Source organism: Vitis vinifera, chromosome 5 (genome assembly GCF_030704535.1).
Source record: "Vitis vinifera cultivar Pinot Noir 40024 chromosome 5, ASM3070453v1".
Classification (NCBI taxonomy): domain Eukaryota; kingdom Viridiplantae; phylum Streptophyta; class Magnoliopsida; order Vitales; family Vitaceae; genus Vitis; species Vitis vinifera.
The window spans coordinates 24,526,205-24,533,785 of NC_081809.1; positions in this window are offsets into that span (position 1 = coordinate 24,526,205).

Below are 7,581 nucleotides of genomic sequence, written 5' to 3' on the forward strand. Positions count from 1 at the left end.
ATCATAGTCAACTTTTTATTATAAATGGGTAGCATTTTGTGTGATTTTACTTACTAAGATAAGAGATATTTTTGCATTATGTTCCATGAAGAGAGTCAAATCTTAGACAATATTTAAAAGAATTGTAAATAATAATCCATGTGCTCCATGCATGGACTTTCAAATGACACCTAGCTAATATTACGGTATCAATTGGAATAGTTAATTGTTCAATAAGTAGCTTTCATAATAACGCGAAGTTTTGAATCAAATCATGTGATAGCCCCTTCTCATGGCTTTCATAATTTTAATATTGCACTTTTATGATTTTTGTGTCATAAACTCAAGGTTTAATTTCAAAAGTTTTCAATCAAATCCTGTAAAAATTAAATATCAATATTATAAATAAATAATCTTCTACCATAACTCATAGAAATGAATGCCCATACAAGAGCAACTATCCACCTGTCACCCATTCACTAACATGTATATAAGAAATTAATGTGTTAGTTTAAAAGGAATCAACTCATGAAGACTTTTGTCTAATATTTTATATATTTGTGTTGTTGAGTTGCCATTAATTACATATTAATCTATTTGTAGTGTTGTGCTGTGAATCCAACTACATATATTAAATGGATGGGTTAAAATCATAAGACATGTGAAGGTGTTTGAAAAGAGGGACCCTTGATTTATTAATTATATGAAGGGATTGTTATTCCCAAAAAGGAGCCCTCTTTTAGGACACTTGATATAGATTTCATATTCTTCTAGACACCCCTCTTCTCACTAGGCTCTTACTCCAAAGATCATGAGCTTTGAATTTACCCTATTCACACGGCTCAAAAATAGATGCAACTCCTAAAAATTCAAAACATAACTGAAATTGAAATTTAATCATTGAATTGAAACATAAAAATTTCACTAATGCAATATCTATACATTTTATACCATTAATATGCCAAAAGAATTGAATTGACAACGAAATATTTTGTATCATTCAATATGTACTAAAAGAAGTTTTTGAATATTAGTGTATGTTTGGGAATTATTTTTTAAAATAAGTTTTTATTCTTCATACTAAAAAATACAAAAGGCACGTTTGATAATAAAAAATTATTTTTTATTTGATAATCAAATACAGAAAATACGGTGTTTTTAAAGAATATATTTTAGTTGCTTTTTATTTTTTTACTTGTTTCATGGGAATTGATTTAAAAAATAATTATACAAATATATAGAATAATTAAAAATAAAATAGTAGATATAAAAATTATTTTTAAAATATATTTAAAAATAAGTTAAAAACATTTTAGGATTCCAAACAGACTTCTGTTCTACAAAAATTATAGAACAGTTTTCAAAAACTATTTTTCAAAATTATTTTCTAAAACAATTAACAAATAACAATTACCAAACAACACTTAATCACTTTTATCTTTATTCAAAACGTATATCAGTACCATGCAACTAATTAAACAAAAAGTGCACCAAGGTAGAAAAGTTTCAAATCTATAAAAATTAAAAATCAATATTTGTAGACCCCCCATGAGAGAGCTGATGCTTTTTTTATTATTATTTATTATTATATTATATATTTCTTTCCTCTGACCACCCCGGGAATTAGGCTGATGGGGGCGGCCAGATTAGACGTGATGCAGAGAGTAGGTAAAGGTGGTGGCTTGCTCAGGAAGAAAGGAGGGCAATGGAGAAGGAAGAGAGCAGGGGTCTTTGACAGCTTGGGGGGGCGTTCCAGAGAGGGGGGGATTGCGGGAGAAGAAGAGTGGAGTTCGGAGAAGAAAAGAAGCGCCTCTAGGTATGGTTTTTTATGTTTTATATCTTTTATCTCCTCATTACCCGTTCTTTGTTCATCATTTGCTGCTTCTGGATAGATTTTTATTGGTTTTTGAGCATGAATGATAGACGATTGCATATATATTCTCGTTGGTTTCTCGGGTTATCATGAGTCGGTCGACGTTGCCATTTCTCCCTTATTATTATTATTGTTTTCCTCTCTCTATGTCCCTCTGTTTTCGTTTCCGTTCAATGCTTCCAAAAACACTCATACCAGAACACGAAGCGAAGGGCGCCGAGAGGCAAAATTTTCGATGTAGCCGCCGGGCTATCGGAAACGAGGAGATCCACTATAGAGGCGTGCGCAAGAGGCCGTTTGGCAGGTTTGCTGCAAAGATCCAGGACCCACGGAAGAAAACTCGGGTCTGGTTCAAACACTTTCGACTCCGTGGAGGATGCATCCCAAGGCCAAGACTAATTTTCCGTCGACATCTCCGACGTTTCCGTTGACCATGCCGCTTCAGCAATCGAGTCAATATCAGATTCAAAATGAGAATCATAATCACCAGCATCAGCCTTAGAAGCCAACCACGAGCAGTAGCAGCACCATGGAGTCTTCTAGTTGAGAGGCGCCGTCTCCGGGTGTAATCGTCGGTCTTTCGGCCCCAGATCTCAATCTGCCTCACCCCGTCGCCGCCAACCAATTTGATTTTTTTGCAGCTCATTACCCCGTTGTCGGTGTCCTTCCTATTGCTCTGCCACTGTTCTTCTCCAAGCCATTTTCCTATCCAAAGAAGCCCAAATACCCACTGCCATGTCTGACTTTTAAAATATATAATAATAATAATAATAATAATAAAATGAAATAAATGAATAATACAATAAAATAAAACGAGATAAACATCATTTTCGAAACAATCTTCTAAAGTTTAATTTTAAAATTAGTTTGCATAATTCTAATTTTTGAAATTCCATTTTTCCGTAGCTCCAATTTATTTATTTATCTTTATCTTTATAAAAACAAAAAAAAAAAATTCTCATGATAATTTTCTAAAGTTTTAATTTTGAATTTAATTATCCGGGATTCAAATTCTTAAAATTAATTTTTCAAAAATTCCACAATTCCAAACTTAATTTTTTTTAAAATATCACATTCAAATAAGTTTTCAAATTCCCTTCAAACCCAATTTTCAGAAATTCTATTCCCAAACAATTCTTTAAAATTCCATTTACTTAAATTTAATTCTCAAACTTCCTTTTCAAAATTCCGATTTTTAAATTTGATCCCAATTTTCGAAATTCCAATTTTTACATTAAGTTATTCATTATCCTTTTATTCATTTATTTATTTGTTTATTTTGAAACTCAATCTTTAAACAACTCTTCAAAATTCCGCTTTCTAAATTTAATCCCAATTTCAGAAATTCTAATTTTTCCATTAATTTATTTAATCATTAGTATTTTATTTATTTATTTCAAAACTCCATTTTAAATCAATTCTTAAAAATCTTTGATTTCCGAATTAAATTCCTAATCCTGAAAATTTTTGTATTCATATTAATTTATTTAATTATTAGTATTTTATTTATTTTTTTATTTTTTTAAAAAAACTCCATTTTAAATCAATTCTTTAAAACCTTTTATTTCCGAATTAAATTCCTAATCCCAAAAATTTCCATATTTACATTAATTTATTTAATCATTAGTATTTTATTTATTTATTTCAAAACTTTATTTTAAATCAATTCTTTAAAACTTCCGATTTCCGAAATAAGTCCCGAAAATTCCCATATTCACATTAATTTATTCAATTATTTTATCTCATTTATTTATTCTAAAATTCCATTTTAAATAATTCATCTAAATTTTCGACTTTCGTTTTTAATTTCTAATTCCAAAAAATTACAATATTCACATTTATCTATTTAATTATTATTATTTTATTTATTTATTTATTCTAAAATTTCATCTTAAACAATTCATTAAAATTTTCGACTTTCGAAATTTAATTTCTAATTCCAAAAATTCCAATATTCACATTAATCTATTTAATTATTATCATTTTATTCGTTTATTCTAGAATTCCATTTTAAACAATTCTTTAAAATTCCAATTTCCGAACTTAATTTCCAATTTCCGAAATTCTAATTTCTTTATAATTTAATCTCTAAAATTCCAACTCTTAAATTTAATTCCCAAGACCCCCGATTTTCAAACAAATTCCAAGAATCCAGTTTTCACTCAAATAGTTTTAATTCCGTTTCAGCTCCTAAATAATCTTATGATTTTCTTGATTTTACATAAGCAATGATGAATTCTTCATGATCCCGAAACACGGAATTTGTGAGACTAGTCCATGAACAATAAATTGGGCTTTGGTGAGGGCCCTATGTTTGATCCCTTTTGATTGTTAATTGTCGTGCTTAATGTATTTTGCTTGAGCCTCGTTTTGCACTCCGATATGTATGAGCTATATTTTGTATTCATTAATTGTGCGCCAATCCCGTTTCTTGATAGCGCATTGTGGCTCGTGGCCGAGGTACGCATCCACTCTCATTCTAGTCAATCTCTATTGCGTGTTTTGATTCCCATATTGTGCATGATTTAGGTGAGTATCCATTGACTTTCTCGTTGATTGCCACGTCAATTTCATTGTATTAGTAGAGACCCGACTTTAGGGACTTAGAGGGGTGCTATGGTCTTTACCGTACCTTCCCGATAAGTAACCTGACCCCCGAGTCCGATCCGGTTTTTCGTAAGATCACCTTTTCCAAAATAAGGAGTCGCACTTAGGGTTTTCTTTCTTATTTTGTTTACCCTTTTAAAAATAAAACAAAAATAAGTGGCGACTCCAAGTCATTTTCTTAATCAATAAAAATCATTTTTCAAATAAAAATCGAGTTCGCTATCGAGTGGGAAACGCACAAGCCGAAATGCGGGGTCCACAATATTATAAATAAATAATTTTCTGCCATAACACTCATAACTAATAGGAATGGATGCCCATACTAGAGCAATATCCACCTGTCACCCATTCATGAACCCATGGAATACCATGTGCTGCATGCATAGGCTTAATTTAATAGGGCTATGGTGTGAACTGGAATAGTTATTGTTTACTTGTTAGTGTTATTAATGGGCATCTGATAAAATGTCAACGCCAATCCATGTGCTTCACAGTTTCCAAGGGCATTTAAATGAATGAAAAGTGGATAATAGCATATAAGAAACCCATATACCCATACATCAATCGATTTGCTTCTTTATATATTGGATGATATAGTTTCTTTCAAGAATGGTATAAGAGATATTTTTGCATTATGTTTCCATAACGAGAGTCAAATCTTAGACAATTTTTAAAAGAATTATAAATAATAATCCATGTGCTCCATGCATGGACTTTCAAATGACACCTAGCTAATGTTATGGTATCAATTGGAATAGTTAATTGTTTAATAATAAGCATTATCAATCATGTTATGATATTTAAAAGAATAGCTAGCATTGGTGAAGGATGATTGAATCATGTGAATGATATATATTTGATTGAATCATATATACTTATTATATGAAGGGGTCGTTGTTCCTAAAAAAATTAAGGTCTCATCTTCTTGGACCTTTTCTTCTTTGTATATTTTATTAATCTAGGATATGTGTCACTCTATGATTACTATCTAGAGTTCATGTTCTACACAAGATCCTAGGAACGGGGTTTTCTGTAGAATACGAACTCACAAGGCTCATGCTCAAAAGAACGCGGAGATCAAACCATGTGATAGGCCCTTCACATGGCTTTCATGATTTTAATATTGCACTTTTATAGTTTTTGTGTGGCAAACTCAAGGTTTTTCAAATTTTTTCAATCAAATCCTGTAAAAATTAAATATCAATATTATAAACAAATAATCTTCTACCATAACTCATAGAAGTGGATGCCCATACAAAAGCAGCTATCCACCGTCACCCATTTATGAACCCATAAATATACCATATGTTGCATGCATAGGCTTAATTTAATATAGTTATGGTGTGAATTGGAATAGTCATTACTGGGTAGGTTACCTTTAAATGAATAAACTTAATATAATAGAGTTGTGTTATGAATTAGAATGATTAATTGCTCACTATATCATTTTTAGTGGATGATGTCTAATGAATAATGTTAGAGACTAGATTCAAGTCGGTATTACTCTTAGCATTCATTTGAATACACTTTCTGTTTGTTTTTTTTTTTTTTTAATTAAAAACTTTTATATAAATGTAGAACATCTTATATAAAAAGATATATAAATTTTATTTTGTGTTTAAAAATTTTTAAATTTGAGATACTAAAATTTTTTTAATACCTTAATTTCTTTAAATAGATTTTAAAATTATTATTTTTAATATTAAGGAGATTTAAAAAATATATGAGTTGTATATAAGAGATATGGGTGAGTTGTATGTGTATAATTACAACAAGATTGAGGGAGAAAATACGGGTAGGAGATTAGCAAAGAAAATACGGGTAGTCAATGGGTTTTCCTTTCATATGTATATAAGAAATTAGTGTGTTAGTTTAAAAGGAATCAACTCATGAAGACTTTTGTCTAATATTTTATATATTTGTGTTGTTGAGTTGCCATTAATTACATATTAATCTATTTGTAGTGTTATGCTCTGGATCCAACTACATATATTAAATGGAGCACTCTTTTAGGACACTTGATATAGATTTCATATTCTTCTAAACACCCCTCTTCTCATTAGGCTCTTATTCCAAAGAGCATGAGCTTTGAATTTACCCTCTTCACATGGCTCAAAAATAGATGTAAGTCCTAAAAATTCAAAACATAACTGAAATTGAAATTTAATTATTGAATTGAAACATAAAAATTTCACTAATGCAATATCTATACATGTTATACCATTAATATTCCAAAAGAACTGAATTGAGAACGAAATATTATGTATCATTCAACATGTATTAAAAGAAGTTTTTGAATATTAGTGTATATTTGGGAATTATTTTTTAAAACAAAAAATACAAAAGACATGTTTAACAATAAAAAACTATTTTTTATTTGACAATCAAATACAAAAAACATGGTGTTTTTAAAGAATATATTTTAGTTACTTTCTATTTTTTCACTTGTTTTATGGGAATTGATTTAAGAAATAATTATACAAATATATAGAATAATTAAAAATAAAATGGTAGATATAAAAATTATTTTTAAAACATATTTAAAAATAAGTTAAAAACATTTTAGGATTCCAAACAGACTTCTATTCTATAAAAATTATAGAACAATTTTCAAAAACTATTTTTCAAAATTGTTTTTTAAAACAGTTAGCAAATAACGGTTACCAAACAACACTTAATCACTTTTTATCTTTATTCAAAACGTATATCAGTACCATGCAACTAATTAACAAAAAGTGCACCAAGGCAGAAAAGTTTCAAATCCTATAAAAATTAAAAATCAATATTATAAATAAATAATTTTCTGCCATAACACTCATAACTAATAGGAATGGATGCCCATACTAGAGCAATATCCACCTGTCACCCATTCATGAACCCATGGAATACCATGTGCTGCATGCATAGGCTTAATTTAATAGAGCTATGGTGTGAACTGAAATAGTTATTGTTTACTTGTTAGTGTTATTACTGGGCATCTGATAAAATGTCAACGCCAATCCATGTGCTTCACAGTTTTCCAAGGGCATTTAAATGAATGAAAAGAGGATAACAGCATATAAGAAACCCATAACTACACATCAATGGATGTGCTTCTTTATATATTGGATGATATAGTTTCT